Source organism: Miscanthus floridulus, chromosome 9 (genome assembly GCF_019320115.1).
Source record: "Miscanthus floridulus cultivar M001 chromosome 9, ASM1932011v1, whole genome shotgun sequence".
In the NCBI taxonomy this organism is placed as follows: domain Eukaryota; kingdom Viridiplantae; phylum Streptophyta; class Magnoliopsida; order Poales; family Poaceae; genus Miscanthus; species Miscanthus floridulus.
Window position 1 is genome coordinate 120,540,632 of NC_089588.1, and position 10,856 is coordinate 120,551,487.

The following is a 10,856-nucleotide window of genomic DNA, read 5'->3' on the forward strand; positions in this document are numbered from 1 at the left end:
TTATTTGGATAGATAATCTAGGAAGGTAGAGGCCATACAAGTAAAGCACAAGCGAAAGTAAAAAACTTTCATACTCACAGGAGTAGTTGTAGCCGCAGGACGCGGAGGCGGAGGTGGAACCAATAGCCCAGGTGGCAGAGAGAATCCCACACGTTGCCCAAGTCCTTGTAGGAACTCCATAATGTCCGTCAGCCTTTGCGCCTGGGCCTGCCGCTCGGCCCGCTCGGCCTCCAGCTGGGCCACCATCCTCTGGTGCCCGGCCTCCAGCTCCAGACGTTGCCTCATTTCTTGTTCCAAGCACGGACCAATTCATCAAACACGGGCTCCATGAACACACCCATATTACTTCCTGGGTGTCCAGGAATTATCAACGACAAGAATATGTTATGTCGTTGAAAGGAGACAATGGGGGGGGAGATTAAGGGGGATAACGAAGACGAGCCAACATGTGTATGGGGCAGCCATCATTCCATAAGGATTGAACCCATCTGTTGCCAGCGCGACACGTACATTACGAGCCTCATCTGCTTTGTCACGATGTTTGTCTTTAAAGCGGATCCAAGCTTCACCATCGGATGGATGTACCATCTTGTTAGGATTGTACCATTTGCCATTTTTGTGCCATGTCATCTGTTTCGCGGATTCCTCGGTCATGTATAGCCGTTGGATCCTTGGTAGGAACGGAAGGTATCGTAGGATTTTCACGGGGATCGTAAGTTGCCTCTTCTGACCATCATCAGAGTCTACCTCTAGGTACCTGGAGGATTTACACTTTGGACAGAACTTTGCATGCTCGTGTTCTTTCCTAAATAGGACGCACCCCTTCGGATAAGCATGTATCTGCTCATACGGCATCTTAAGTGCTCAAAGGAGTTTCTGTGACTCATACATGCTCTTTGGCAGAATGTGGCCCTCCGGAAGTAGGATGACAATCACGGCCAACATCTTATCGAAGCCAGGTCGACTCAAGTTTAACTCGGACTTCAACCCCATTAAGCGTCTAATGGCATCCAGTTGAGACACCGTTGACCGATCATGAAGGGGTTTCTGTGCCGAGTCCATCATGTCATAGAACGCCTGTGCGGCTGCCTCCATCTCCTCCTTCTCACGTCCCTCATCGAACTGTCCTTGGTGAAAGTCATCTAACATGTCTGGTACCCCGGCATCAGCATCAAAAGACTCCACCCGTGGTCTCACCACCTCCTCTCTCATACGATGGGCTTCACCATGGTGGACCCACCGGGTGTAGTCTGGCATAAATCCATTCTTCACAAGATGTTTACCCATTTCCACCTTGTTTACCCTCCTCCTGTTTCCACATTTGCTACAGGGATACAAAACTAGGCAATGTCCTTTAGCAGCCTTGCCAAATGCACTGTTCAAGAAAGCATCGGTCTTGTTCATCCATACCATGGTGTAATCACTCTGACTTCTCCAGCCCGTGTACATCCACTGACGGTCCTCCATCCTATAACATATGTATTAGCGAGTAATGTAACCATCAATTGCATCTACATGGTGTTCCTACTATCTAATCGGTGAGGATAGGTCCTAATCCCACCCGCGGATGCGTAGATGAGGTTAGTTTCCATGCTCTACTCCTATCCGAGATAGAATTTCGGCAGCACCTCCCCGCTGTTCTCCAGATACACGTCCTGCCTAAGAAGAGTGCGTATCCGGAGAACAACAGGGAGGTGATGCCGAAACTCTGTCTCGGACTGGAGTAGACCATGGAAACTAACCCATCTACGCATCCACGGGCTGTCCAAAAAATGTGGACAATCCGAAATAGATACGGTCATAGATATGCAAAGATCTGCATACCTCCAACCGTATCTCTTTCGAATGGGAGACGCCTAACTAGGTTACGCGATCTACGACCATGATACGGAAAGAGGGGTTATACCTAGGGTGGCGGCAGAGTCAGGCTAGCTGGGCCATGGCGGGTCGGTGCAGTGGCGAGGCGGCGCGGTGCAGGCATACCGACATGGCGACGGGAACTCCGACTCGGCTCCGATGGGCTCTTCTCTACAAAAATGGAACAAAATACTGTCATTCAAACAAATTCGACAGAACCTCCCCTGCACGGTGAGGTTTCCAAAACCTGCAAAAAACAGCGGCACGATGGCCGACAAGCACAGTAGTCTCAAGAAAAGCCATGTAATTTGGATATCAATCCATATAGAAGAATATATCCAAGTAGTACCACTACTTCTACTACTACTTCACTATTGCTACTACTACTACCACTAGTTCTACTACAACTACCACCACTATTGCTACAACTACTACCACTAGTTCTACTACTACTACTACCACCACTACCTCTACTACTACTACCACTAATTCTACTACTACTACTACCACTATTGGTGATACTACTACAACTACATCTAATACTACTACTACCACTAGCACTACTAGTACAACTAATACTACTACAACTATCACTACCAAGACAACAAAAAGAGAGAAGGCATACCTGACGGGCGCCGGGAGTAGGGGCGGGCGGCGTCGGGGTCGGAGTCGGGGTCGGGCACGGGCGCGGCTGGGGGCAGGGCCGACGGCTAGGGGCAGGGCGCGGGCGCGCGGCGGCGGGGGCGGTGGCGGCGTGGACGCGGAGCGCGGCGCGGAGGCGGTTTTGGCACGGGCATGGGCGCGGTGGCAGTGTGACTGGTCAGCCGACCGAATCGCTTAAGTCCTTAACCGCCCTTTGCCGAGTGCCGGATCAGGGTGGCACTCGGCAAAGATATAATTTTTTTTTAAAAAAATTCTTTGCCGAGTGTTGCAGATCTGGCACTCGGCAAAGATTAAATTTTTTTAAAAAATTTCTTTGCCGAGTGTCCCAGATCTGGCACTCAGCAAAATTTTTTTTTAAAAAAATACTTTGCCGAGTGCCCCTGGCACGACACTGGGCAAAGATTTATTTATTTTTTAAAAATGTTTTTTTAAAAAAAAATACTTTGCCGAGTGCCCCTGGCATGGCACTCGGCAAATATTTGATTTTTTTTAAAAAAATTTTTGCCGAGTGTCCTAGATATGGCACTCGGCAAATTTTTTTGTAAAAATGATTTGCCGAGTGCCCCTGGCACGGCACTCGGCAAAGATTTAATTTTTTTTAAAATGTCTTTGCCGAGTGCCCTGTTAAGGCACTAGGCAAAGAGGAAATTTAAAAAAAATTCAAAACCCTCTTTGCCGAGTGCCTTATTCGTGGCACTCGGCAAAGACCCCCTTTGCCGAGTGCCATGCCCCGGCACTCGGCAAAGTTTTTTTTTGTTTGGCCTCCAAATTTCTTGTGCGGCGCTTTTAAGGCACCAGGAACTCCTAGTTAGAATTTGGGGATTTTTATGGCTTTTTGATATATTTAGTTACTTTATTTCTTTTACTTGAATTTTTTTGAAAAATATAATTTTGAACTGCACGTGGTACGAATACTGGAATTTAATGATTCAAGGAACGGACCCAAAATTTCGGACATTTTGTTCACGAAACATGACCGCGAACTTGCGTGCGAAGTGTTTTTAAATTCTATAAAATGCAAACGAAGTCCGAAAATCATGAAACTTGTTGAGATGTCGTGATATCATATGTGGAGGCTATGATAAAAATTTCAGAACTTTTCGTGCACGTTGTCACGTACGATGCTTACAAACCAGGACATCTCTACATGTGATATTTTTAAATTTCCTCTTTGCCGAGTGCCTAATCTTTGCCGAGTGCCAGAGCTGAGACACTCGACAAAGAAATTTAAAAAAAAAATTCTTTGTCGAGTGTCTAACAGTAGGCACTCGGCAAAGAAGGACGTGGCCGAACACCGTTACGCGGGGCAGCCTTTGCCGAGTGTCGAGCTTTTGCCGAGAGTCTGACACTCGGCAAATAAGTCCTTTGCCGAGTGCCCTTATTTACCGAGTGCAATTCTTTGCCGAGTGCCCGATTTTTGACACTCGGCAAAGCCTCTATTTCCGGTAGTGAGTAGCAGTGAATACAAAAATCATAGTTAGAACACCATATTAAACTTTACTACGACTAGTCGACTACCATAGTACTTATTTAACCTGTAATAAGATGTAAAGTTTGCTCAAACACACGAGGTACAGGACCTCCTCGTGTCGGCTACGCAGTTTTTTCACAAAAATTATTGGTACCACAAATAAAAGTTCAACACTTCTAAGAGAAATATAAAATATTCTGTGAACACTCGTCGATGTAACGAGTTCCATTCCAAGAAAAATTCGAATATCTCGTCGCAGCCTCTTATCGTTTGCCGCAGACAGCATGACGACGAATAACTTCATGTATTTCTGTAGTATATACAGTTCCAGTACGTCGTAATATAGTACCATGACTTACTAACTTATAGTAAGAGAAAACTGTTGACCGGCTGAAAAGCACCGAGGAGTTCATGGCCATGGCCATGGCCACTCCTAGGTGTCGTCGCCGGGCCGGGAGCGACGAGCGGGGCGCGGCAGAGCGGGCAGGTGTCGTGACCGCGCAGCCACTCGCTGACGCAGGCGGCATGGAAGAAGTGCATGCACGCCGGCAGCACCTGATGGCCTCACCGTTGGCCAGCTCCGTCAGGCACACCCCGCACGAGTCCTCCCCACAGCCGTCCTCCTTCCTGTACGTGCACACCAGCGGCGGCTCGGCCCCCCGCACCGGCGGCACCTCCACGGCGGCCACCGTGGAAGGATCCCTGTCGGCCAAGCCTCCTGCTCTGCTGCTCGGCTAACCCGCTCTGTTCCCACCTCCGGTCGCCTGCTCCTCCGCGTCCTTCCGGAAGCCACAGCAGAGGAGCCTGAGCAGCACGACAAGGCCGGTGATGGCGACGAACACGATGTGCATCACATTGTCGTTCGCGTCACCGGGCTCGCCGGAATTCTGGCTGTAGTACGCCTGGCCGTACGCGCTGCCGTGCTGCAACGACGACAGGTGGATCTTGCTTCCACCGGCGGCATTGCTCGTGGTTGTGGCCATGGAGTGATCCATCATCGGTTTTGTAGGTGGCTTAGAGTTGACTGCGAGATCAAGGAGCTAGTCGTCTTTTTGTAGGTGTAGCTGGGGTTGACGGCAGTTGCAAGGATTGTTTCTTTGTGGCCATCGATGGATGGATCCCATAGCCATGGCATGATGACGATGGCGTGTGTTACTGTGTATGTCTTCATAGTGTTAGTTGATCTCCACCAGGCTTATTGGGCCCTTGGATCTGCGCCCTGATCGGGGGTGTCCAACCCTAATATGTTTGGTGGGCCCCCGTCGCACAGCGCCATAAATAGGAAGTGGGGGCCGGGGCGCTCGAGTCACGAGGTTCGCCTGAGCCGCCTAGCACCCCACCTACAGTCTAAACCCTAACCGATCACAGAGGGGGCGCTGCCAGCAACGGGAAGCACCGCCACTACCTCTGCATCACTCTGGAGGACTACTACGACGTCGGGCAGCCTATGACCTCTACACCGACCCCGGACGACACCGCTACTGCACCGCCACCAGGTTATCACCAAGCACTGTGATGGCGAGCCCATCTTCATCCAAGGCGGTTGATGGTTTGCATCCCTTCGCCCCTCTCTCTCTCATTCTATTTCTAATCCAGTACTAGTAGATATCCTAGGACTCACTGTTTATTCAAAGTACAAGTTGACATGCTAGATTTATGCCTAGAGATCCTGTTTTATGTTTAACAATGGTATCAGAACGCCTAACTAGGGATAGATCTAGCCTATCGGAAGCCTCCGTCTAGATGTAGATTATGTCAGGGGTAAGAAACATATTAGATCCGTTCGGATCTGAGAAGAGAAGATGGACTCGGCTTCAAGAAAAATCCGAATCCGAGCTCAAACTCACGAAGAACTCGCTGGGGAAGATGAACAGTGACTCCAGTGAGTCAAACCCTAACCCTACCTTGACTTAACCCTAACCCTAATCCCCCATCGGATGAAATCCGAGAAGAACAGAGAAGAAGATCCGAAAGGAGATGAAGAAAAGGAGAAAGGAGAAGAGGGGAAGGGACCTACCTCACTGTTGCACCGTGCTGCCACCTCATCAGCACATGAGAAGAAGGCCGGTGCTCGCCGGGCTCTGGCCAAGGGCGCCGAGGCTAGGCCACTCGACGGTGGTGCACTCACCCGCTGGAGAGCGTGCGTGCCGGCGAGGGGGCCGGCGACGGCGCCGTCATCGCTCTCGCCTCGCTCGGTGTCGCTGCCCGGGCTGAGAGAGAGAAGGGAGAAGAAAGAATGGCACTAGGGTTTTGGGGAGGGCGATGCGACGCCGTTTTTGATCGGCCGAAACCGTCGGATCTAATCCAATGGCGACCAGAGAACGGGCCACCTTTCGGCCTAGGCGGGCGAGGGTGCGATGCCGCTTTCCTGGCCCAGGCCCAGGTTGCGGCCTGGGCACAGGGGAGCGCGCGGCACAGGGCTCGCACGGCCGTGGGCCGTGGGCCGATTTCGCGTTTGGGCCGAATTGCCAGTAAAGGATGCAGCCATTTTTTCCAGTAAAAGTTTTATTTCCTGGAAAATAGATAAATGGCTTAAAGAAAATAGAAATAGAATTTTCCTGTGGGTAAAATTCATTAAATTGAATTATTTTTCCGCTGCAATGTAAAAGTCAATAATCTTCTAATTAAATTCAAAGCAACGGGAGAATTTAATTTGAAGAGTGGTCAATTTTAATCAGTAAATTATAATATTATTATTTTTCTAACCAACATTGATAATAGCAATATTATATTGTTTAATCGTACATTTTCCATGCATTAATTCTATTTCTGCCCAACAGTGATGTAGAATTAGTGTACAAGAATATTGTATGTTTTAATTTTGACCAACGTTAAATTAAAGCATGCAATTATAATGATATATAAATATTTTCTCACTATCTCTGACAATGTTTTTCAGAACTCAACCCAATGGCATTCATCTCGCACATACCACCCCTAGAAGGGGGCAATTACAGAGTATGGCGAGAGAAGTATAAGCTCACACTCGCGCTGTCCGAGAATGACTTAGCGCTCACCTTCCCATGTCCTACTGAGCCAGTGGACCCGGTGAGGGAAGAAAACGAGTCTGATGCTGATTTCACTGCTCGGCAGCGAGATCATGCAGAAGTGCGCATGAAGTTTGATCTTGAGCATAAGAAATGGGACATATCAAACCACAAGTGCTTGATGGTGGCTAAGTCCACAATCTCAGATGCTATAAGGGGGTCTATCCTAGACTGTGATACCGCCACTGAGTACCTAAAGAAGGTGGAGAGTCAGTTCACTGGCCCTTCAAAGGTTTATGCTAGTACATTGATCAAGAAATTGTTCAATGAAAAATATACTACTGGCGGTATCAGAGAGCACATTTTGAAGCTGAGCAACACGGCTTCGAAGCTGAAGCCAATGGATTTGGGGCTAAAGGATGAGTTCCTGATTCATTTGGTTTTTGCTTCCTTGCCAAAGGAATATGAAACCTTTGTTGTTAACTACAACATGCAGCCCAACAAGTGGGACATAGAAAAGCTCATCGCAATGTGTGTTCAAGAAGAGGAAAGGTTGAAGTCCTTATAGGGTCACTCTGCTAACCTTGTCAAGGGCAAAAAAAGAACTTCAATAAGAATGCAAAACCTCAAGGGAAAGCCCCTCAGACTAAGCACCATCAGAAGAACTCCAATGCTCAAGTTGAGAAAGATCAGTGCAAATGGTGCAAGAAGCATGCACACTACCAAAGGGATTGTCCAGACTTTCTGAAGAGCCTGCTGAAGAGAGATGAGGATTTTATTACATTCATAGATGAATCCCTGTATTTAAGTTATGCAAAATCTACTTGGTGGATTTATTCAGGTGCAACTATTCATGTTGCAAATTCATTACAGGGATTTCGTACGAGGAGGACCCTGCAAAGAGGAGAAAGAAGAATTAAAGTAGCAAATAGAGTTGAAGCTCAAGTTGAAGCCATTGGAGATCTCTCTCTAGAATTAGTTGATGGTTTTCTACTTAAGCTTTCAGATGTTCTATTTGTACCCTCTTTGTGAAGAAACTTAATAAGTGTGTCACGTTTAGATGACGATGGATATGATTGTCATTTTGGTAATGACAAATGTCAGATTATTTATAATAATAAATATATTGGTCTTGCCTTTCGACAAGACAAGCTTTATTTATTATCACTTTCTGAGAATGTGAATGATGTCAGTTCTAAGAATGAGAATGCTTCCTCATCTATGAATGCAACAAATAAGCGGAGAGAGAGAGTGCATGATGTATCTTTGAAATTATGGCACTGTCGTTTAGGTCATATTTGGAGGGAGAGAATAGAACGATTTATTAAGAAATCAATTCTTCCGCCTTTAGAATTTCCAGATTTAGAACAATGCATAGATTGCATAAAAAGAAAGTATGTTAAGAAAATAAAGAAAGATGTCAAATGAAGTGCAGGAATTTTAGAAATAATCCACACAGACATCTGTGGTCCTTTTCCTGTGAAGAGTGTGGATGGCTATGATTCATTTATAACATTCACAGATGACTATTCTCGTTTTGGCTATATTTATCCAATTAAAGAAAAATCAGAAGTATTGAATAAATTTAAAATATTCAAGGCTAAAGTAGAGAATTAACACAACTTAAAGATTAAGGTAGTAAGGTCCGACCGTTGGGGAGAGTACTACGGTCGACATACCCCATATGGCCAAGTTCCTAGACCCTTTGCAAGGTTCTTACAAGAAAATGACATAGTAGCCCTGTATTCTACACCGGACGAGCCTTAGCAGAATAGAGTAGCTGAAAGACACAACCGTACCTTAATGGATATGGTGAGAAGCATGACAAGTTATTCTACCTTACCGATAAGTTTATGGATGGAGGCGTTAAAAACCACCATTCATATTCTTAATCGAGTGCCAAGTAAGTCGGTGCTCAAAACACCGTATGAGTTGTGGACAGAAAAGGAACCCTCGCTAAACTATTTACGTGTGTGGGGTTGTTCAGCTGAGGCAAAAGTATTTAACCCAAACATAGGGAAGTGGACTCCAAGACAGTTAGCTGCAATTTCATTGGCTATCCAGAAAAGTCAAAAGGTTATTGCTTCTATTGTCTTGATAGACAAACAAAGTTTATAAAAACAAGACATGTTGTCTTCTTGGAGGATGATATGATAAGGGGGAGCATGGTAGCGCATGAAATTAGTTTTGAAGAGAAGCGGATATACGTGCCCACTCCTATGGTTCAGGAACCATTTTTCACGCTATCTGTTGTTGTTGTACCAACAGTGCAAGATACTGTAATAACAACACTTATTGTTAGTTCTCCTGTGGCAGCAATGAATGAGCATGAGGAACCTGTCCTTCAGGATCCCCAAGAACCCGTTGTCACACACAGGGGAGAGCAGCAACAGCCTCATGTAGAACAAGCGTCATCTAACGAGGCCCATAGAAGGTCTCAAAGAGTCAGGAGATCAGTCATTCCTGATGATTACGAAGTTTATGGTTGTGAGAAATTTCAAATGGAGGGTGATCCCACCTCATTTGAAGAAGCCATGAGAAGCGCTCACTCATCCAAGTGGCTTGAAGCCATGGAAGATGAAATGAAATCAATGAAAGCCAACAGAGTTTGGAACATAGAAACAATTCCTAAAGGAGCCAAGACAGTAGGCTGTAAATGGGTCTATAAAACTAAACATGACTTCAAAGGGAATATAGAAATGTTTAAAGCGCGACTTGTGGCGAAAGGTTTCACGTAAAGAAAAGGCATAGATTACAATGAGATATTTTCTCCAGTCTCATATAAGGATTCTTTTAGAATCATAATGACGCTTGTAGCACATTACGACTTAGAATTACATCAAATGGATATAAAGACGGCGTTCCTAAACGGAGATTTGGTGAAAAACATTTACATCGCACAACCGAAAGCTTTTGTTGTGGAAGAAAAAGAACGCATGGGATGCCGCCTAAAGAAATCCATTTATGGATTAAAGCAAGCTTCAAGACTGTATTTGAAGTTTGATAGTACAATAAAAAAGTTTGGGTTTTAAGAAAATATAGAGGACAATTGCGTTTATGCAAAGTTCAAGAATGAGAAATATATTTTCCTAGTCTTGTATGTGCATGACATCTTGCTCGCTAGCAGTGATGTCAATCTACTACTAGAAACAAATAAGTTCTTGTCCTCAAAGTTTGATATGAAAGATCTCGATGAAGCTTCGTTCGTCCTAGAAATAGAGATTCACCGAGATAGACAAATGAGGTTTTAGGATTATCACAAAAGGCATACTTAGAAAAAGTTCTAAAGAAATATAGTATGCAAAATTGTTAGTCTTCACCTGCTCTCATAGTCGAGGGCGACAGATATGGAGAATTTCAATGTCCTAGGAACCAATATGAGATCGATCAAATGAAAACAGTTCCATATAGTTCAACTGTCGAAAGTTTACAGTATGCTCAAGTATGTACTTGTCCTGACTTAGCATTTGTTACTGGGTTGCTTGGCAGATATCAGAGTAATCCATAAATAAAACACTGAAAATTAGTAAAGAAAGTTTTGCGTTACCTGCAAGGTACGAAGGGTCTCATGCTAACGTACAAAAGATCTGATTCCCTGCACATAGAGGGGTATACAGATTCTGATTATGCAGGAGATGAAATAAAGTTCATGTCAGGATACATATTCACTCTCGTAGGAGGAGCTATATCTTGGAAAAACTCAAAGCAAACCGTCACTACATCGTCCACAATGTATATCGAGTTTGTAGCATGTTATGAGGCCACAGGGCAGGTGAATTGGCTAAAGAAATTCATGCCCGGGTTAAAAATGGTAGACGACATACATAAACAACTTAAGTTATACTGCAATAATAATCCAGCAATATGTTATGCTCACA